Genomic DNA, 24,166 nt, shown 5'->3' with positions numbered 1-24,166 from the left:
AAATGCAAAACTAAAACTCATCATTCTTAAAACAATATAGAGAACAAAGTCTGTGCTCTCTCCTTGCACCATTTTCTTACAGCTTCATTTAATAACACAGTATCTAGGACTGGACATTATAAACCCATATCTTCTAGGATGAATCTGTGACAGAGATGGATCACATCCTAACTGTGATGGTATGAAGGGCACCACTGCCGTGACAGGGGGCTGATACTAATGGCCCCCAAAGTGACCTCCAATGACAGGATGCCACCAACTGTGATGTCAATAGATGGCTGGCACTGACAGGTTTTGTATCCCTGCCAACCAAGGGAGAAGTAATAGCAGGAAAGGCCACACAAGCCTATCTCAATAATTAATTCATTTAATTCAACCTGGACCCAAAAGCATAAATGGAAAATGTACTGCTGTCTTGAGCATCGCCTTCTAAACTCCACACCTAAGCTGGACTGCACACAGGCCACTTACTGAGCTGAGTCTTTGTCTAAGCAACCCTAGAGCTCTTCTTCACCACTGTCTATGAGAACTAATGCCTTCCAGCATCACTTTCTCCACTGTAACTGCCTTCCTCACAAATTATAAGTTTTTTCACACACACACGCACACACACACACACACACATACACACACACACACGCTTCACAAGGAAGGCTGGATTTGGTCCAAAGACACACCAGCTACCAACTGATCAGAAATTAACTAGATATGAAATTATATAGATATGAAATTATATCCATCAATTTCTCTCTCTGATAATAGGCATAGGAATCTAATGGGAGATGTGTGCCACACAGATTATTAATGTACAATGTAAATAATGATTACCCTCTTTGAACATACATAGTGCATACATTTTAACTAACTAAATAAATAAATCAATGCCTGCCAAAAGATCACACTGTTTAATAAATGAAATTAAATAAAGAAAACAAAGCAAATGCAGATTAAAACATACAAAAGTTGGAACACTTACACAAAAATAAAAGACCATAAAGATAGTGCGGATACATATGGAAAAAAAATTAAACTACAGATAACAAACTTTGAAGACTAACTCTGACTATGGAAAAGCTGACCCTAGCTATCATAATTAGATAAATTAATAATTAATCTTCAAATAACAACTTTTCCAGATGGATACACCGCAAGACAAGCTAAGCTAGCATCAAACACACAGCACAGCATACACAGTCATATACAACATTTTTCGCCAGTTCCTAGTGTTCATCTGATGATGTCATTTCCCTGTTGCTGGTGTGAAGAAAATTATTTATTAATTGTTACAATAATATGCTCAGCAACAAAATCTTAATTACTTTAGACCTGCAGCAGTAATTTTTTGGCAAACTATATCTCCATCTGCTTCTCCTTCTTGAACGCCACCTTGATCTAGATTAGGAATATGCCAGATGTTAATTCCATTAGCAATTGCATATCAAAATACAGTTTCTCATTAAACATATCTTTTTTTTTGAGGGGGGTACATTAAGAGAGGAGACAACAAGTATGGAGATCCAACTCACTTTTAAAGACATTCCCTGTTCTTTTATATCCAAGGAGACAAATGTCACACATGAGAACAATACTCAGATTGCAGATGAAGAAAGAAGAGGAAGAAAGAAATATATCACCCTTTCCCAGTTCACTTAAGCCTTAAACTACGCCTGGCTTCACAATGACTGGACATCAAACAACCTGGGATATTATGTTCATAATCCCAGACCTCATTGACTTCATTTGCCCTTCTGATTTGGACAACACAATTCAAAACACTGCATTTCAACAACTGCACTGAAAGCAAGTTAATCTATTAATAAAAAAAGTTAAAAGACAACTACAGGCATACACTTAAAATTCAATGAATGAATGAATGAATGAACCAAAAATAAATTAAAATAAGATAAAAATGACATCCCTGGTTCCATGATACAGAAGGATGGAGTTTTTCATGCTACCCAGGTAACTAGGGTTTGATTATAGTCCTCAGCACTGGAGAGGCCAGAGAGGAAAAGAAAGCAATGAAGGGGTATGGCCTGCTTGGCCCTCGTACAGGGCAGTAGGAAAGGATTGCCTCACTCTAAAGGGGGGTACTCTGAGCAGTACAATTTACCTGGTGCACTGCTGGTACTCTGAGAGGAGGGGCAGGACTGCTTGGAGGGAACATGCCCTTGGTTGAAGTGAGGAGGACATTCTGTACAGATGATCCATTGCACATCCCTCCCAAGTACCCAACTCAGTTCACTCAAGTAGTGCCAGGGAGAAAAGAAAAAAATCAGTTGCCAAAATGGCTGTCTAAATGATGGTCCCTCAGTCATCACCCAAGTAAAAGGCACTGCATGGGCCAATTGCCATGAGTGGAATGATGGTCGACAGACAATATGATTTAATTGATGAAAAAAATAAATAAAATGAAATGAATAGGAAAACAAACAAAAAGAAAATAACATTTTAATCATACCCTGTTTTTTCACAGTACAAATATGTCTGCATCACTAACTTGTTGGTAGTTTTTTATCATTTTTATACCCTAAACTGTTATAGTTGAGATAGCCACAGTCATATATTTTTTTCAGTAAAGGTTTCTGTGTCCAAATTTTTGCCTCATATTTTTAGTCTGTTTTTCATAAAATTGTAGTTTTCTGGCAAATAATTGAAGACTGAAGTCAGAAAATAATGATAGATATTTGAGTTTCAGACTTCCTACCATCAAAAAGGCAATGCTAATGCAAACCCTGTCATTCTAGTGGCTTTCTAAGTTTGACCACTGTTCACCTGTGTCCCTAAGTCTCTCATCACACTTTTGGTATTTAGTGTACTGCCACCTATGTGGTAATTCATGGGTGCATGCTTTTTCCCAAAGGGGATAACTATACATTTCTTGGCATTAAGCTTGAGCCCATGGCTCTGGCACCAAGCATGTGTTTCTCTAAGGCCCTTTTGTAGAATATCCACATCATTTGGGGATTCAATAATGGCTCCCAGTTTGCAGTCATCTGCAAACTTTGTTAACCAGAGTCCCTTAGTGGTGGGCTGTAAATAAGAGAAGTAGATGCCAAACAAGATTGGTCCCAGGACTGGACCCTGAGGTACTCCACTTGTCTGGAGCTGGATTTGGAGTCTACTTTTACAGTCTGGGTTCTGTCAGTAAGCCAGTTGGCAACCCATCAAGTGACGTAGGGATTTATGCCCAGCTTAGTAAGTTTATCTATGATTCTAGAGTGGGGGGTGGTGTCAAAGGCCTTGGCGAGGTCTAGATAGGCTGTGTGGACTGCCTTTTCCTCGTCCATAGCTCTGGAGACTGATTTGAAGAAGTCAATCAGGTTCAGGAGACAAGATCGGCCCTTCATGAGCCCAAACTTGTGGAGTCCAGTGTTTGAAGGTTGCCAATATCTATGTTTATAAGTTCCATGATAATGCATTCCATGCCCTTGCAGATCAGTCTCGTCAGACTGATGGGACGGTAGTTCCCGGGATCCAAGTTGGATCCCCCCTTATGGAGTGGGATAACTGTAGCTGTACGCCACTGAGTGGGCACGAAGCCTGAGGTGAGGCTATGATTAAACATGACACTTAGGTGAGGTGTCAGTTCATTTTGTAGTTCATGTAGTAATTAGCCCAGGATGTCATCTGGTCCCATAGATGCTGTATTCTTAGCTTTGGAGAGTGTGGTTTCTGCCTGTGTAGCCGTGATTACCAGAATTTGGCAATCTTTTGTTATTGAGATGGGTCCTTTAGGAGGTGAGATAGGGGTAAAGTTGGCACTAAATTGATCTGCCAGGATATTGGCAATATCCTCGGGATCAGTATATTTAATGCCATTCTGTTTTAGCTCAGAGCATATCTGAGCATTGCCATTTAGATTCTTGACATAACTATAGAATGCCTTGTGGTTGTCTTTGGAATCTTTTGGCAATTTTATTTTTGTAACTGGCTTTGGAGAATTTTATGAGGGATCACAGCTTTTTACTGAGGCTGGTAAGGGAGTTTTTTGCATCCTGGGATTTTCTCTTTTCTGCAACAGTTTCTTTCTTCTGTTGTATAGTTTGTTTATGGCAGGGGACCACCAAATTAGCTTCCTTTAATTTGGAAGAGAGCGTCTTGGTTCTATTTGGGATGGCATGATTCATGCACAGGTGGATGTGTTCATACAGTGCCTTAGTGGAGAATTCAGCAGTTGAGCTTTCAGCTCCCATCTGCATGAGTGTCATGAAGTTTGTCACTTCAGACTTGAGTAGCATGAAGATGGCTTTGGAGAAGTTTTTTTACGGAGGTTTCCTTACTGGTGGGTGGGGGTGAGATGTGGATGTCAAGGGTGATTTGCTTATGGTCAGACCTGACCAATGACAGGGTGACCATTGGTGTGGAGCATCTATCTCCCATGTTGGTAATGACCAGGTCTAGGATATTGGAGCCCCTGGTGGGACAATGGATTAGTTGATCCAGGGCATTGGAATTTATGAATTCCAAGAACCGTTGGGAAAAGGTGTTGGTACCCGAGTAGTTTTCCCAGTTAATGGTAGAGTAGTTGAAATCACCCAGTATTAGGGTGTTTGGTAAATCTGAAGTAAACAGTTATACTGAAAATGAAATTCTGCAAAATCATGTGAAAGTTTTTTTTTTTTTTGTAACATTGCATGGCTGGCAGAGTAAATCCAACATACATAAATGATAAGCTGATTCATTAATTCTGGTAATGACTGCTCGCTCATTAAAGGAATCAGAGGCTGCTATGCACAGGGTTTACAGTTAATGCTTGAATCAAAGGTGCAGGAAAAGGGTGACAATTTATGTGGATGGTTGAAGAAGTAACTATATCAAGATGGGACAGAAAGAGGCTTTTAGTTATGTTATGCCAGTCTGAGTAAATGAGGTTCATTTAGTTTCCTTTAAAAAAGGTGAGGTTTCAGTTCTGACAGAAATTTGGTGCCCATAATGCAGTCTGTCCCAGACCGTGACATCTTTTTATTATTTTTCCTTTATTTTTTCATTTTCATCACTCTGCTGACTTAGAATGGCTGTGTCCTGAAGCAATACTTTCAGTGTGTGGAGAGAGAGTAACAGATTGTTCATTCAATAACTAAATTTGATTTTTGTTAAATGCATTTTCTTAAGCAGACTTTGCTGAGCCTTCTCCTGTTTTAGTAATGAAGAGTAGCCATATTACTTGTCTTTGTAGTGGTTTGTATGTCTTATTTTCAGGTATGCCTCCCCCCATCAGTCATCAGCCACTGTCTCAGTGGTGGGTGTCAAGTTTCCTCTCACTCATGGCCTGTGCTGCCAACTCATGGCTTCTGCTGCCAACTCATTTGTGAAAGACAAAACACAGTGACAAAGCTTCCTGTAGTGGGCCAAGTTATATATCAGACTTTGAAACAGCTTATAAAAGAACATAATCAAAGGGAGCCAAAACAGTGCACAGAAACTTCAGAATTATGTACAGACAGGAAAGAGAATGAGAAATGCATAAACATTTATACAGAGCACACTATAACAAAAGAGAACACACTTTTTGATTATATAAAAAAAAAAAATTGATGTGCATGCTTTTGTATTTTATTTAACAAGCTAATTGAAAACCGTTAGCCATTTCCCCCCACAATGTCAAGGGTCTCCTATTTCCCTAGAGTCGCTTTCTCAAAAACAGAATGCGCATGGGTAGCTTAACACTCCACTATGCCAAAGTCAGAATTGCTGCATTCTGGTTCTATTGTTTTATGAGCTGCAGTCTTTAATAAAAATCAGAGTTTGCATTTGATTTTTTGTCCATGAATCTGCATGAGAACAGCAAGTAAGGCATGCAGTCCTCCCACCAAATATCCCCTGAAGTTTCTGCTCATTTTCAAATTTATGACATCAGAGCTATGGGTAGAAATGTAACTGCTACACTAAAACTAGCATTAGTCCATCCGTTGCTGTCTTTCTTCCATTTACTTTTCAGTAGTTTGAAACAAACTATTTACAGGGGTCTATATCACAACATCGAACTTCCAAAACATCGACCGCCATGAGGTCGAACTTGGAAGTTCAAAATGTGATATGATCGAAATCTCAGAACAGCGATTTTTTTCCCAGGGAAAAAATTGCTGTTCCGAGAAACACACACACACACAACACATGCACACCACAAACCATTTATAATGTGGGGGGCTTCCCACCCCCCCTACTTAAATATACTAACTCTGAGATTGCACCACAGTGGAGGAAATAGCGAAGCCGGGGAAATGGCCCACCAACTTCTTTCCCTGGGAAAGAAGTTGATGTTCCGCGGCTTCAATATTTTCAGCTTTTGATCTTCCAAGTTCGACCTTATGTCGGTTGATGTTTTGGACGTTCGATGTTCCGATATAGACCCATTTACAACTCATTGTAACTCAAGGCTGGTGATACATCTAGAGTAATGGTGCTTATAAATTTCATAAATTAAAAAAAATAACTCTGTGATTAAAGAAAAACAAGTGTATCATTACCTTTTCTATGGAAACACCATTATCTGGAAGGAGTTGTCTCTGTCAGAACTCCAGAGAAAATAACGACATAAATATCAAGCTTCTAAGACACCTTTCTTTAAACTATTGCTGTAAATTGTATATGCCCTTACAAACGTGTATTAACAGATGTCAACTTTTTCAAGAAAGAAGCAGATATTTTTTATTAATACTCAAAATATCAAGTAGCTACCTGTACTGGTGTACACGTTTTGTCTCCGATTTTAATGCAAGCTACCAGGATTCAAGTAGCAAACCCGGGGTTTAGCTGGGAACACAGAATGAGTGCCTGATGGCTAGTTCTGCTGTCCTGAGGTAGGGAGTGAGATCGTCCACTGCAGGAGCATCCTTTGGTGGACATTAACATGTTAGTGTCTTGTGCACAAATGAGTCGGCTGCACCTGTGGTCAGGCAAGAAGAAAAGGGCTGTGCAGGAGGGCATGTGTTGGTAATTATATGAAATGCACCCATAATACATATGATAATACCCACAATGCCTACAGATAAGGTATTTACATTTCCTCACACTTTTCTGGCAACAAGTGTGACTTCCAGAATTCTAATCCCTATCAAAAGGAGGGACCCCCATTTGATGCTATTCCAAGTGAAATAGTGGGAAAAATGGTTAATAAAGCATTAAGGAAATAACTGAGCTGTTAAAGGGAAACCTATTACAAAAAATCCTTATACACTCCTTATACTGATAATTTTGACTTCTAAAATCTAGGATTATGTTTACACTTACACTGTTGTATTTTGTGGAACACTTTTTCCCCAGGATTATGTTTGCATTTACACTGTTGTATTCTGTGGAGCAAGTTTTCTCCAGGATTATGTTTGCATTTACACTGTTGTATTTTGTGGAACACTTTTTCCCCAGGATTATGTTTGCATTTACACTGTTGTATTTTGTGGAACACTTTTTCCTCAGGATTATGTTTGCATTTACACTGTTGTATTTTGTGGAACACTTTTTCCCCAGGATTATGTTTGCATTTACGCTGTTGTATTTTGTGGAACTGTTTTGTTCCCCACTAATGAAAGTCTTCTGGTTTATCAGGATTTAAAAACTGATCAATAAGTGAACAGGATGTGAAGCATATTCTGGCACTCAAAATACACAAATGGCTTTGTTCAAGATTTACAGTTACAGTTCTTTACTATGGTTCATCCTGCACTAGTCAGTAGTGGGGTGTCATGTCAATGCACTCTAAATTCCTGCTGCACACCCTACTTTACTTCATTATTGAATTGTTGCTGTTGTGTATATTTAAACTGACAATCTAGAATGTACTATGGCTTTTAATACATTTTTATAGTGCTTTTGTTTATTGCATTTTTTACTTCATACACTGAGCTATGAATGAAATGCAATACCCTTCTTGCCTTGGGATGTTTCTGATAACAAAATATATTTCCTATGCCACTAAAGAAGGAAAAAGGTAAAATAAAATTACTCTCAGTTGTTGTTTGTCTTTAATATAGTCAGGTCTGTCAAATAGTATTCCAGCTTTCACAACAGGCAATTATTTTATCTTTTCCTTTCGCATACTTATGCTGTTTACCATCTTTAATCACTATATTTTATAAAAATCTGAAGTAAACATTATCTGTTTCCTTATTAGTAAATTCAGTAAACAGTAAGACACATCCTAAGGATGTACAACATGTCGTTTGGCACAGTTTATACAACTCTTCCAGTTACCCTACCCTAGGGTTTCTTTTTTGTAAGCATGCAGTGTAATCAAATAAAATAAATGTGAGCAAGTGAGACACCCCTTCTTTTAGATTTGGAAATTTCTCTTACATATATCAAAGAGATATATTAGTCATAAAATTATTTGCTTAAGGTGAAAGAATGCCTTAGTTCACCAAACCATCCATCACTACATAGGAGATTTGTTTTATAGAACAACACATGTGGGTTTAAAGCCCCCTGTAAATACTACTTTTTTAATTTTGTGTTAAACTCTGTACCTGAAATGTTCGACTTGGCTAATAGGCACATTTTACCAGAAAATCCTCGAGTCCCTCAGGAGATCCTTTTTCAGATCTTTTCACAATCTTGTCTTCCTTTCAGGTCTGTGATCTGAGAAGCAGCCATTTACATGTGGCTCCAAAGACTTGACTCCGTCTTGTTATACTTCAAACACACCAGACTAACAATCACAGAGCTGCAGGAGAATGAATGTACCCTCTTACATCCTAGCATAGGCTTTCTTTAATATGCATTATCAGACCTGTGTGTCGGAGCTCATCTGCATTATTCTGGAATGTCCTTTCACATATATTTTGCATTATTTTAAGCTTAACTCTGCAGGTATCTATTCAGACTGAGTCATGTATATATAAATGCATTCATTCATTGACATATGCTGGAAGATGGCTGTAGGACTTCAAATAGATAAAAGATAGGCAGCAGAGCTCCAAAGATGTGTGTGTGTGTGTGTGTGTGTGTGTGTGTGTGTGTGTGTGTGTGTGTGTGTGTGTGTGTGTGTGTGTGTGTGTGTGTGTCTGTCTGGGTTAGTTAGGAGATTGGTAGGATAGGGGTGTGTGTATGTGTGTGTGTGTGTGTGTGTGTGTGTGTGTGTGTGTGTGTGTGTGTGTGTGTGTGTGTGTGTGTGTGTGTAGGATAGAGGTGTGTGTGTGTGTGTGTGTGTGTGTGTGTGTGTGTGTGTGTGTGTGTGTGTGTGTGTGTGTGTGTGTGTGTGTGTGTGTGCGTGCGTGAATGTGTGTGTGTGTAGATCCACACAATGTTTGCATGCCAGCCCTGAGAGCCACAATTTCTGCTCATCCGCTCTTTTACTTAAAAGATAAGACTGGATCAGAAAAGCTGTGTGCGAAGGCCATATTACATCAGGAAGAGGCATGCATTGTGACCAACTGATAATGACGGGTATTTTATCTGCACCAGTATAAAATTACTTGGTGAAAGCCTCTGTGGGAAAACAATAACAACACACATCCAAACACACGTCCAACTACAGATTTCCTTTCATACAGCCACCTTGATTCATGTTTGCTGTGTTTTCTAAAATGTTATTTTAATACAGAGAAGAGAGACCTTCAGGTGTTTTATTGTGAAAGAAGCATGGTTCTCTGCTGTAACTCTGAAGGAAGAAAGAAAATAGGTCAGGGTGAACAGATCTGAAATCAAAGTTCACTTACTGAAGCTGGTAAGTAATCTTGGTTTAAGGGCATCCCTGTGGGTTATCAGCTCTATACTAATCAAGGAAACATCTGAATGAAAGCTCATTAGTTCACAACTTTAATGCAACACACAGGCAGATCACCAAATGACCCAGAATAAATGTTTCACAGAGACTGGTGACCAGAGATTAGTAACATACATCCATTTTCAGTAAGTGGCCAGCTGTAGTTAAAGATGTCAGCAGCACCGATTTACCTCAACCTGGCATGCTGGAGAAGGGAATGAATGACACAATGTGCAGAGAAAATGGTTGTCCCAAGATCAGCAGCCCAATCCCAAGTCCCGTACTGCCTCTTAAAATCCAGGCAAAACAGCCCGCTGTTCCACATTGAACCGGCATGAATGAAAGACCTTTTTTTTTTTTTTTGGTCTTCACTTAGCGAAGACTTAGGTCCCTACCTGTCCATTCAGAAATCTGGCAACCCTGATGCAATTTATAAAAGTTACTGCCAGTGCTGAGTCCTCTTTACAGCTAGTGGCAGCAGTGTCCGACTCACAGACAGCCCTACTCCAGCGCTTTAAATTAAAGAGGTGCAGCACTATAATCGGCCATCTCTCTGGTCGACCACAAATGCAACTAAGCATTCTGGGAAAGTGCGTCGGTGGCTCAACAGGTAGAACACTTGACTTTGTTGCTGGAAGACCAGAAATCTGTGTGTTCTATTCTCACCAAATTTCTCTTAAAACTACCTGTTCTAAAGACTTAAATCTTACCTGTGATAAAAATAGGACCTGCTGGAGAGATCGGTATGTATCCCAGAGACTACCTCATCTATGGAACAGGCTCCCCATCCATGTGAAGCAGAATTCCACCCTAACCCAATTTAAGTGCAACTTGGACAATTGGATAGGAAACCGGAAAAGCATCCCTGGTTTGGCACCTATGTCTCTAATGGACACAGGTAACCTGTAAATGGTTCATTTCCCAGGCCCATGCTTACACTTATCAAGGGTATCAGAACTTGTCAGAGATTTGAAAGGCTAAGCTTAAAAAGGCCATTGTGGTTGTTAGCCTAGTAAACACCTATAAACCTATGAACTTATGAGACATATAATAATGATTCATGTCCTCTACCCTGAAAATGCCTGTGGTAAATTATTTATGCAGCCAGGCAATTCATAAAACCATTCCGCTGTATAAATTACCATTGTCAGCCATATTACCTAACACAGTCAAAAGCTTGCATTCAACCATTACCATCAATGGAATTGATTGTGTTACAGGTAAGTGGTGGGGAGTTCAACAGACAGGTAGTGTGTGTGTGTGTGTGTGTGTGTGTGTGTGTGTGTGTGTGTGTGTGTGTGTGTGTGTGTGTGTGTGTGTGTGTGTGTGTGTGCAGAGGTATGAGAAGTCTCAGGTAAGTGAGGATGAGTATGTGTGTGTGTTTCTGCCTGGGTGGTTACAGTAGAAGGGGGTTAGTTAAGGGATAGGTAGGGTAGGTAGGTGTGTGTGTGTGTGTGTGTGATGCAGAGGGAGGGGAATTCCATACTTCTGAACTTCCTCCTAGATTATTGACAACTAGCTGTATTACAGGGGGTGTGAGGAACACTAGACACCAGGGAACATAATAAATATTATTTTAAATCATTAACAAAGTTAACAGAAGAACTGATTTTGTAAAATATAGCTGCATCTACATGGATAGAAGTTTGAGACTTTAATGTCGGACATTACTGACTGACTACATTTGTCTGTGTCATGGGCATGGTAATTACAGGAGGCAAATTTATGGATGTTCTCTGACAGTATGGGGCAGTTGAGAGGTATGGAGAAGTGTCCTTCTGTGTGAGTGAGTGGGTGAGTGAGTGAATACTTTTGTGTGTGTGCTTAACTGTGTATGTTTGTGGGGTGTGAATAAGGTGGGTGCCCTTACCAATACGATGCACAGGCTGTTAGCATTGATTACTATAGCAAGGTATATGTTAGTGCTTGCAGTAATCAGCAACCAATTCAGAAACATGCAAATTAGCCAATAAGAAGGTGTTTCTTCATTGTGGCTAATGTGTCCGAATGACTGCTTCTAACAATTAAGTTTAAAGAGCCGTTTTGGCTTCAGCTCTATGTCTCACAGCTGGGCTGCTTCTAAATCCAGCTCATAGTGTTAGCGGCTGGAGCACCAGCTGTAGTTGTTAACTATGACAGAGTCAAAAAAAGCATGTCAGAAGGGGACATTAGCGCAATCATTTACAGGTAGTCAAACTGTGCAGCAGAAACAGCAGTCTGTGTATATATGAACATTAAAAGGATTTGCCAAAAAACTGCTGTCATTACATAAGGAAAAAATATAGCAGCACAAGTGCTGACCCAGTACAAGCAATGTTGTTTGGTCTCCATCTCCCTCCTGAGCAAAGCTGTATTGAGTTATGAAGTGTGCCTAGTGCTACTTTAGGAGCAGGAAGCGTAATTCCTTTCCTGGGACCTAAACATTTCTAATCCTGCACACTTTCCTTAGTACATTGTGCTATCTTCAGGAAGGAGCAGAAGTGACAAAAACCACACCTCACTGCATAGGTGCATAGGTTTATGGTTAGTCAAAGAAGACTAGGGTGTTATGAAATCTTTTGAAATGACGCCATGGTGTACTATGGTACTATGCAGTACTGAAGAGTCCACAGGGCTTTCATGGATATTAAAGGAACATATTTCAGGAATGACAGCAAATGCCTGGGACTAAGGAATATCAGTGTCACTGGGGACCCATGGTGCAGCCTGAAAGTAGGCTTAACTAGAGTGGAAGCTGGCTTTTGACCATCATGTGTTACCAGTAGTAAAGAAATTATTCTATGTTGCATAGCTCATAAACAGGAGTATGTAGTCAGCCCTATTCAGAGCAATTAAGTACAACACCCCCTTCTGTACGGGCCAGGCATGTGCAACAAATGGAATGTCCACAGAGATTTCTCACAAAAAGGATACAGGGTGTGAACAACATGTCTTATACAGATTACCTCATAGCTCTATCCCTGTAGTCAGTCTCCTATAGACTGGCATACAAGGCATCCTTGCATCCCATTCTGATGGACCTTCTGCATATCTATAAAACAAATAGATCAGTATCACCCAAACAAGGGACTGAGATCTTGCGTGTGACATAAATAGGACATGTTGGAGGGACAGGTATATGTCTCAGAGACCACTCCCTTTCTGGAACAGGCTTCCCATCCATGTCAAGCAGAGTTATTTGCAAATCAAATTCAAGCATAAATTAGTCCAGTGGATGTGGAATCAGAAACTCACGCCTGGTCTGGTACCTATATCCCTAATGGACAGAGGCAACCTGTAAATGCTTGACCATCAAATCCAAGCCTACAAATACATTGGAGAGTAATCTTAAGGTACTAAAAACTTGTGATACACAGTTGGGAAGCATGGCTAGTCTTAAAAGGTCCCTGTGGATGTTAGCCTAGTATACACCTATGAACCTATGCTCCTATGCTTTGTTCAGTAGCAAATGCAAAGCAGGAAGTAGTGCTCGAGGTGCCTAGATTTTGCAGAAAGCAGATGATTGTGACTATTTTGTCAGAAGTGCCATGTAGCGTGGTAGGAAAGGAGATTCAGATGGAGCTGAATGCAGGACAACCTTGACTCTTATACAAGAAGTGCTGGGGAACAGCTGTGCAGCACAGTGCAGTACAGGGTGCAGATGATTATTAGTTGGTGACCCATACTCTAATGTCAAAAGGGCTGGGGAGTGGCTGTGTGGTGCAATCAGGTTAGGGGTGCAAATACTGCTGACACTAGATGACCATGAGTCTTATGTAAAACATGCTGGGGAGCTGTTCTGCAGCATGTTGGGGAAGGGTGTGCAGATGACGTCGACAGTAGACAGCCCTGATGTATGTCTGTAGTGCTGGGGGGCTGCTGAGAAGGAAAGGAGGAGACGGGTGCCACTTGGATGTTGGACCAGAGGTGGTGCTGGACAGCTAGTGTGCAGCACAAGAGGGGATGTTCCTTGTTGCAGACATGTCTTGCTTTTGTATCAAAACTGGTACTAGGAGGTGGTTTTCAGTGGAGGATTGGGTCCTCTACCTTAAGTGGTGCTGGGGAGCTGGTATGCAGTAGAGGACAAGGGGGTCACCCTTGGCTCCTCTGCCTTAAGTGGTGCTGGAAAGTTGGTATGCATCACAGGAAGAGGGGGTACCCCTGGCTCCTTTGCCTTAAGTGATGCTGGGGAGCTGGTATGCATCACAGGAGGAGGGGGTACCCCCTGACTCCTTTGTCTTAAGCGATGTTGGGGAGATGGTATGCATCACAGGAGGAGCGGGCACCCCCTGACTCCTCTGCTTAAGCGGTATGCAGCCAGAGGTGGAGAGTGCACCCTAGCTGTTGTGTCAGAAGTTGTGCTGGAAAGCTGGTGTGTTGCATAAGGGTGGAGGGGTGCCATTTGGCTCTTTAGTCAGTAGTAGTGCTGAGAGGTGATCCACCAGTGCAATACTTGGATTTCAGTAGGTGATGCCAAAATCTTGAGTTTGGGAAAGCACCCTAGTATTGAACAACAAGAATTTTCTGTATTTGGCAGGAGGCTAATGAATTTCTAATAGCAGCTCCTGATAAAGAGTGAAGAATCCCCCCAAGGAAGGGCAGTTTGTGCAATATGTCAGCTTCTACTTTCATACCGTGAAGTGCAACACCAATTAAATGCCTATTTATTAATGAACTATAGTCCAGAAATTGTGTTTTGAACTGCAGAGTTCTTTTTTGGTTCAGACATCTGACCACATGCCCCTGTGTTAAGAGGCTGTAGTGAGACACTCGTTATGACAGTGGACAGGACAGTTCCTGTGAGGATAAGGTAGTGTTGTCTCCTTTATCGGCAGGGATTAAATACATTTAAATGTCAGGTTCCATATCAAACCATAATCTTTTGCTTAATATCAAACTCAAACAACAAAAAAAATGACCAGAATAAAACTGGGTTACAAGTTTCACCTGAGAGATGACTTTGCAAAATTAAGTGCTGCCAGGATTTAGCATCCCTGCACTGTTTAAATTATACTTTGCATTAGAACAAACCACCCAGCCTAGCTATTTATCAGTGTTAAAATAAGTATTATAAACTTTAATTCAATGCAATCTGGAATTCTATTTTGCTGAAAGTGAACCTATTTCCCAACCAGTTCAAAAACTGAAAAAACTTTCATTGCAAACCTCTCAACTGTCCAGATTTTCGAAGACTGTCCAGATTTTTGCCTCGTATTTTTGGCATTTTCCTCATAAAATGTCTTGTTTTCTTGGAAATCATTGGGCAGATCTAAGGATCGAAGTCGCTAAATGGTGACATACATTTGATTTTCATACTTTTTGTCTTTCAGAAAATGCCTCCTTTTATTCCAGCAGCTTTCTAAGTTTATAAGAGTAATATTTAAAATCTGTCCCTATTTTTGGTCTATTGTTCTCCCATTACATCAGGCTTTGTCCAGATTTCTTAAGCTGAAAGGTTGAGAGGTATGTTTGGTTGTGAAATCTCCCTAAATATGCTAGAGAATGATATTAGGATAAATCACATCTGCACTAATCTCCCATCCCATTTATTCTGTTGGTCAAACACTTGTTTTTTTGCTACATCCTGGTGTGTGGTGCCCTAAAGATGAAGGTTCTTCGCCACAATGGAATTGAGTTAACTGCAAGGTATTAGTAGAGTTCAGTTTAGGGTGACACTACACCTGTATATTTAACAGTTTTGGACTATCGTAGCATAAACTAGTTAGTTATCGGTCCTTTAAGTCTATTGTACTGACATGTAGTAGGAAGGTTATTATTTATCTACTGCTTGCATATCCTTATGGTTTTCTGCCTAATGTATGTTATGGTTACACATTTGTGTGACTTCAATAAATGTGATCTTAATAACAAAGAAAAATGAAAAGGTACTACTAATGCTCAGGAGCATCTTTTGTCAAGATCAAACACTTACGTGACTTCTGTCACCTCCTCCATGCCATAGTTTTACGTGTGTGTGTGTATGTGTGTGTGTGCATTTGTATGTGCATGTGTGTGTATGTGCTATCCTGCATGCTTATTTCTTTGGATATTAACAATGTGCTATGATAGAAAAAATATATATATAAAAGTACTCTGTCCTATGTATGTTATACAGCCTGCATTACATCCTGTGAACTGAGGTATTATTTTTCAAACGACAGTCTGCACACACAATATAATCTGGCCAAAGAAATACATGGAAGCTGTCACTAGTGACCCTATTTTGGATAACATTCAACCTTCCTTCTCCAAAATGTCGAACGTTACCTCCCATAATGTGAAGTGAATAGGCAAAACCTGATACAGTACTCCCACAATGTGATGAAAACCACCAAAATGTGAAGCAAACGAGCAAAATGTGGAACATTGCCTCACATAATGTGAAGCAAACCGGGAAAATATAGAACACTCGCTAACAACTTCAACTTCAAATATCACAGCGTGGTTGCAACCTATTACCTCAAACTTCCAAAATGATTTGTTGATTAATTCATATGTTTTAATGATATTTACCACAGTTATTAGTTAAAAAAGTATTAACATGAATATATTATAGACCTATTCAATATGGAACAAAACGATGGGACATTTTTAAACTAAAATGAGGAAATGTTCCCTGATATTGAGAGACAATTAAGAGGCATGGAATGCACTTTTGTAAAAAATGTACATATTTTTGTCATGAAGCGTTTGTTGATGTTTCAATGTATTCCACAACTCTGCCCTCTAGTGGTTACAATAGATAATAGCATGGTCTTCATTTGTTCCAGCTGCTGCAGGCTGTAGTAAAGCAACAATAATCCTGACTGTCCATAGTCTGACACCTATTAGCTTTCCAGAAATGCAGTAAACTTCTTCAAAGGTAATTCTCAAGCCATTGAAAATATATTTATTCAATGCAGCCTCGTTCATGATCTTCAGGTTATAAAACTGTGAGCTTCTCTCTTGCATAGGCTAAGGTGTTCTGTCTAGCTTGGACTCTTTTCATTATGTTATGTATACTCCCCCAAGACACCCACAGCAAACTGAAGGTGGTAAGAAACACCGGAGCCTTCAGCCTCGGTGGCTGATCATAACCATAACATATTGTCTCAACAAAAAACGAAATCTAGTTAGTATTTCAAGTATCACAGTAAATAAGAAACAGCCTACGGTAGACAACATACAGTCATTATATTATGTGCCAATTTCAATGCTATAGTTGATTAAAATACAGAATGACTTATCAGTGACTAGTATTACAATACTTATCTGAATGAAGAAAGAATGATAAAGAATTTTTACTTGCTGCATTTTAGGAACTGCTCAATGACGGTTAACAAAAAATGATATATTTTGATTCTCTGAATTCTGAAATAATGAAGAATTTATTCAAATTCTTCTTAGTTTTACCTATGAACAAAAAAGTATGCAGAACTGTTTTGATGACTCCATCCTCTTATGATTCAAATACTATTGGGGTCAGATTGTATCACAGTCACAGTGTCCATAGGACACTGAGATTCTAACTGCATGCATGAACGTAAATACGCTACCAGTTTCCACAATTTTAATGCCTATCATGAGAACTAAATTCGACAAAACATGCATAACAAGCCTACATCATAAAAACTGCTGAACTATTTAGAAATTTGTAGAAGGTTAGACAACTAGATCCAGTCAGTGTGCCCATGATCTCTGCAGATTTTTCAGTATGTCATATCCTTTATTATTAAATATCTCCCTTTCTGAAAACTGCTTCACTCCTACTCTCTATTTATAGGTTAAAGAAATCTAAAACTCCTGTAATTTTACCCTTGAATCTTTGTTGTAAAAAGTACACATGCCATAAAAGGTGAACATAAAAATGTTTTATTAGTTTATTAAAAGCAATACATTTTCAGTCTGTTTCCTACTTTATTATTTTCTGTTAGGTTAACTAAACAATAACACAGTGGGAAATATTAATGTAGTAGGGCAAAGGTAAAATACAAGTAAGGACCACATGCTAGATATTCTGCCATATTGGCACATTTATTGTCCTGTAAACCAAATTTGTTGTTCTGGTACTGATTAACTGCAGAAGGTGCAGTCCAAGGGACACTGCAGATTTCCTTGTTTGGTTCTACTGTCTAGCTTCTGGAGAAAGATTTTATTTGTATTTAATATTTGCTTTTATATCATTACAGACATTTGAGAGCAAAATGTTGCAAATTAATATTTTTGTATCTCAGTATGCTTTCAAGAATAGAGCTATCAAACAAAAATTATGGGAGTGCAGTTGATGTGTGACTACATGTGTGATGATACACTAGAAATTAAAGTGCACGCTGATCAGCAGAGGAAGTGACCATAGAAATGCTTACATTAAGTACAGGGTGAAAGTAAACGAAAGATGTGGGCAGTGTTTTTATAACAACTGGATTTGAACATCTTGTTATTCATAGGATAGACTTAAACCCAAACAGGTCATCAGCCAAAGCTATTTCTTACAGAATATTCTCTATCATCTAGGCAGCTTCCTCCATGTACTTATAAATTCCTATACACATATCATACTTAAGAGTAAAACATGTCATGGCCTGCATTTGCTGTTCATTGATTCATCGATGAATACCAGGCAGTCCGTCTTTAGTTAGCCTAGCCCAGAACATTCCTCCAGCCTTAATGAGACATATAAAAGGCAAACAGAGAATCTGTGACTGCCATCCAATTGTTGAAATTTATCTTGAATGTAGCAATGTGCTATGAAGTATGTTGACATGTTCTTGAAACACGGTATGGGTTGGGATATGTATCTGCTGCACCAACATGTCCTACTAATTTATTGAGAAAAAGTAAGGTTCTTCATACTGGTATTTGACAAACCATTATTTCTAAGAAGATGTAGAAGAATAAGAAGAAACCATTAATTCTCCAAAGACACAGGGGGTCAAGGAAGCTAGTGTCTATCACGGTACAAATAGCTAAATACAGATCTTCGTGAATGGGTTAAACTACATTCAATTCTTTATTATAGCTATCTCTCTCTCTCTCTTTACATATACTGCATATATCAAACATCTTCAACCATACAACCATTAAAATGGCTATAGAATTCATGCAAAAGAAATAATGACACATTTGTGAGCTGTTAAAGTGAGACTGTTAGAATGTGAGCCACTGTTGGAGGATGAGGTCACCATGAGATCCAATCAGCTGTGGAAATTCCCTGGCACATGAACAGCTGTTTCATGAGATCCAATCAGCTGTGGAAATTCCCTGGCACATGAACAGCTGTTTCATGAGATCCAATCAGCTGAGCACATGAATAGCTGTTTCATGAGATCCAATCACATGAGATCCAATCAGCTGTGGAAATTCCCTGGCACATGAACAGCTGTTTCCCTTGCTATCTTGGTTTTTATTACCACAGTGCACAGCAAACCAGTGTGCATCTTGTCAAAGAGTACAACTACACAATGATCAAATGTCTTTGACTCTCGCATTAATCTCCATTTATCTCTTACTGCAGCAAATACCAGGCTCAAGGGACATGGTGATTATCCCTTCTCAGCTGGACAGGAAGGTCAGGATGTTCTACACAAAGCCAAGCTGACAAGCACAGAGCTGGCCGTGACTTCCCTGCTACTTCAGATTTTCAAGGGGAAACATTTTCCTTGAAACGGAGATGTGAATCTCTCTTGAAGGAGCAGGGCATCTTCTTGCAGTCAGGATCTGGACATCTTCCTGCAGTCAGGATTGGGGCATCTTTCTGCAGTCAGGATCGGGGCATCTTCCTGCAGTCAGGATCTGGGCATCTTCCTGCATTCAGGATCAGGGCATCTTCCTGCAGTCAGGATCGGGGAATCTTCCTGCCCTGTAGTCAGGATCGGGGCATCTTCCTGCAGTCAGGATCGGGGCATTTTCCTGCAGTCAGGATCAGTATCCTTTTGGTATTTCAGCCTCAGACTTGGAGATATAGAATACTTGTTATTTATGTCTCTCATAGATTAGTGTCTTGTAGGAGAAATGTGCTTCTATCCAGATCTTAGACCTATGAAAATAGAAACACTGAGCTCAAGTGGGAAAAACAAGAGACTGATCATTCTTTCCTTTGAGTTATGGGAGTAAAAAAAGTTACTTTGGGAGCAAACCGTCTGTACAGAAGGGAGGAGAAAGATAAAAATCCAATAAGAACAGTTCTTGAAAAGTTATTTTTTTTAACACATTTTGTGGAAGTAGGTTCACAACTGCTATTTTTGAATAATGCACTCATTTCCTTTTGTCACAGTCTGAAAAGCATTGCTTTGATAAATGGAAAGGACACTCATTTGTTGGAGAAGATGGGCTTGTATCCTTCGTCGGCTCCAGTAATCACAGTCAGAATACCTGCTCTGTTTATGTATGGTTATCAATATGAACATCTGAATCCATTAGTAAACAGTGATGTTTGGCATGCTTGTGGACATGTGTGTAGATCTGCATCAGTAATGAGCATTTTTCATCAGTAATGAGCATTTTGCATCAGTAATGAGCATTTTTCTTCTCTATTTTTTATTTCGATTGGAACCACTGCTTGTCATGTCCAACTGAACACTTGCTTCATAGGGAGAGGTGTTTGATTTTCCTAAATGGAAAAAAGGCACAGCTACTATGTAAAAAATATTGAAGGATATTAGGAAATATTTATTGTTTAGACACAATGTTTTTTTTCTGATGCAACTCTTCCAATTATTTTTGCAGCCATAACTATTCACTCCAACTAGATTGTTCAGTTTATCCACTTCTGATATTAGAAAGCAGAAATAACCAATTTAGGACTAGAGGCTTATTACATGTAGAGCACCAGAAAATCTGTTGTCTGTAGTCATGTTCTCACTGAGGACATCCATAAGGCTGCCCTCTGGAAATAAATTCCTGCATTTGTAAAACACTTTGATATTGATATTGGGTATACAGGCCAGATCATATGCCAAATCTGGCTCTGAGGCCAAGTTTTTTTCTTTTATTATCACTTTTGCCTTCTGCCCATTGCTGTTTACAGTAGTATTTATAACTTGCCTGTGTTGTACTGCTCTGAAAATGAGCTGTTATGCAAATTTGGTTGCATTATACTTTATTCTTTATGTGTACACACAAGTTTCAGAAAACTATATTGCCTTCCCTTCCTTTACTTAAAAGATAGTAAGTAGTCTTTATTCACTTTCTGCAACTTGTATTCTTATGCAAGGTCCATAATGATTCATTGGGTCACATTTCATTTAGACCTATTGAATTATATCTAAACTCTCAAAAACTCAAACTGAAAATGAAATCACTTATATCTTACACCATCAAAACAGCACACAAACACAAAGTCATAAAATAACATGTTTCCTCAGATATACCACCCTAACAATGTGGCTATACCCCTATAGCTTGATCTCTATAAATGTTAGCCCAGAGTTTGAAAAGCTTTAAAGTAGAGAAGAGCTTTTTTTTTTAATGAACAACTTTCCTTCTCTCTTAATCCTGAGCTGCTAGGCTTCCCTCTCAGTGAACAAAATTAAACAGTCTCTTCAACAACCCAGGACTCAAAATCATACATTGATAGACTGTTCATGTAACAGATTCAGAATGATTTGCTGGGACTTGATTACCTTTTCATTTATTGTTTTATGTTAAGTCTTACAGGTGCATTTATATATACAATACATTTTAAGTATGCAGTAAGGCATGACAGTTTGTGCATGGGACAGATAATGCTATACACCCGGGCAAATTATGATTCATAACCCCAAAGGGGTTAGCCCCAAAACGTTCAGAAGAATAATAATTTTGGTAGCAATTTCTAAGAACCAAAAGACATACAAATGAAGGCAGTAATTTTCCTCTCACCGTATCATATTTCCTAACTTGATTCAGCTAATGGTATGCCTGGTATCTTTATTTAATAAGGTCTCTGTGCTAATCTGTATGTGTGCCTAACTGCTATTTTAAAATGCATTTGTATTCATGTGGTGTTATACTTTTGTGATCTGTGTCTTCAACTTTACTTCTTAGGTCAAAAAATATTTAACAGAGGCTTTCAATTGCATGTTGTGTGTGTGTGTGTGTGTGTGTGTGTGTGTGTGTGTGTGTGTGTGTGTGTGTGTGTGTGTGTGTGCATGCGTGTGTGTGTGTGTGTGCGTGTGTGTGTGTGTGTGGATATGCGTGTGTGTGTGTGTGTGTGTGCGTGTGTGTGTGTGTGTGTGTGTAGTTTGACATTTAGATTAGAGTGTCTGAGTTTCTGTTGCTATGGAGACTGATGGTCTTTTATGCATGTTATTATCTTCCTGTCTTTTCCTACATTGCCTCATTTCTTGTTTGTAAGGTTTATGTTTTCATTTTTATCAGGAGGCTATTTTTTTATATTTTGGACGACGTTTCACTTTCCTTATTGGTTGTAAAATACTTATGCTTTAATTACTTCAAAGTATATTTAATTTGTGTTACAATTCTGATTTCCGTTTGATTTATTTTATTATTATTATTATTATTATTATTATTATTATTTGTATTTTAGTTGGAGGTATGTGCTTCTAGAGACTGAATTTCTTTTTTATTTTGCTTATTTTTTGTTCTACTGATTTACTAGTTTAGGTTTGTTTTGAAGTATTTCTCTGTTTGATAGTGTTCCCCTTCTAAATAACTTTTCAATATGGTGGCAGTTTATTTGATTTTGAAGTCTGTTAGGGAAAAGCAGTCTGTTACTGAAGGACCTAGGTTTCCTGCATTAATTGTTCCCATATAGAACAGAGCTGATATAAAATGTAACAACAGTCTGAACAGTCACTGTTCCTTGTCCGTTTTATAAGGTACAGAACAGGAAGACTATTTAACAATATACCTGTTACACCCCACATATGTGGGTTTTATGCCATTAATCTCCACATTTTTTTTAATTTATTCATATGTTAACCAGGTAAGTGAACTGATTAGTAGTGACCCTTTCCAGACGGAATTCTTTACACATGCACAAGGGTAAATACTGCATATATGGGCACTTTAGACTAATTAATCAACATGTTACAGGGAAGAAACCAGGGTTCCTAGAGAAAGCCCACACAGGCACACAGAGAATTTGCAAATTCTGCACTTTAGGTGAGCAGAAGTCAGGCTTGAACCTCAGACCCTGGAGCTGTGAGGCAAAGGTTGCCATGATGCACATTACAGAGTCTGTAAAAAGACTGATAATTTGTGTTTTAACATTTCTAACAGCAGCTTAGAGTTCTGTATCCTGTATGCATCTGAAGCTACTGGCATGGTAATCTGGTTGGAGGGTCCAATCTGCACAGAGAGGAACAATGCATTCCTTACCACACAGTAATGAAAAGTGCTCTTTTGCATAAAGAATAAGACAGAGATATAAATAAATTTCCACTCCATGGCTGCTCTTTTCTCTTGGAATATGCATATACTTTAGCAAATGAATAAAACGTTACTACATGAAAACTTTTTTCTCCTGTGGAAGTCGCCTGCGTAGTTGCTCAAGACAATGGTTATTTCAGTGTAGCTGTGATATCCTCAAATCTAGTAAAGGTATTAGGCAGCAAATAAAACTTTCCAAAGCTGCCTGGAGCTCTTTCCATTCCTCTCACCTATGCTTACTTCTGCAGATCTCCTTTGACTGACTTTGTGTTAAGAAAGAAAAGAAAATGTGTCTGTGCTGCATTTCTCACTATTAGTTAAAAAGTTTATAAAAATCGTACCAACTAACGAGTAAAACCTTCTTTCACAGTTTTGTTTCTTTTGATGTTCCAGTTTTGTCATATAAAGTAGTGATTTTTGATAAGTTTTTTATGTGTAATATTTTCCTTCTTTCTCTGTGGAGACTTTGGATTTATACACAAGTACTATACTTGCAATGTCTCGGTATTCTTTTCTGAAGGGTGTGAGGTGGCATGACAATTTCACCTGCTGATAGGCACACTCATTGTCACTTTTATTTAGGAGAGTGACATAGTCATTTCCATTGCAATTTATGCAAAGAATGGAATCAGAGCACCAAAACATGTAAGAAAAAGTGCAGATTCATTGGCTGAGTGGCCTGTATCTGGCACCTATCAGATTCTGATGTGCGTTCATATTCTTCTCAATTTCTGTCTGCAGCAAAGCATAAGGCACACAAGTCAGTACAGGGAGGTTCTTTCTCCTCTTCTACTAAAACCAAGATGAAAGTTGACAATTCTTTCATTCCGTCCATATTCTTCATATGTCAGTGCCATACCTCGCAACCTGTTAGCACAAGAAATCTGGATAAAGGCAAATGTAATGTGGGAACAAAGGCACAAACATATGGACAAATTTTAAATATTGCTCATACAAACATAGAAAGTTGTTAGAAAGAAAGTTTTTGTGTTAGCATCCATTTTCTGAAGGACATGTTTGTTTGTGTCTTTCGGCTTTTCCTGGTTAGGGGTTGCCACAGCGGAACTCCGGTCCATTAATGATTGGTAGTTGATTTTTACATGCCGAGTTACCAGCTCTGATGCACAACCTTCA

General features: G+C 39.0%; 1 protein-coding gene across 2 annotated transcripts in view; it reads right to left on the bottom strand.

The window, feature by feature from the left end:
• The window catches only part of GRM4 (glutamate metabotropic receptor 4), a 3,082,936-nt gene that overhangs the window by 2,900,017 nt on the left and 158,753 nt on the right, over window positions 1-24,166 (bottom strand). Inside the window, exon 1 of one of the 2 annotated variants that reach the window (XM_044076482.1) lies at window positions 8,466-8,676. The exons of the other annotated variant lie outside the window; for it this stretch is intronic. The gene's annotated coding sequence lies outside the window, so the exon portion shown is untranslated. Of the gene's footprint in view, window positions 1-8,465; window positions 8,677-24,166 lie in introns of those variants that run through there. 2 annotated transcript variants of the gene reach the window in all.

Source organism: Protopterus annectens, chromosome 7.part0 (assembly GCF_019279795.1).
Source record: "Protopterus annectens isolate FY-2018-M chromosome 7.part0, PAN1.0, whole genome shotgun sequence".
Taxonomy (NCBI): Eukaryota; Metazoa; Chordata; order Ceratodontiformes; family Protopteridae; genus Protopterus; species Protopterus annectens.
Note: the sequence above shows the minus strand (reverse complement) of the source record. Positions and strands in the feature narration are given on the sequence as shown.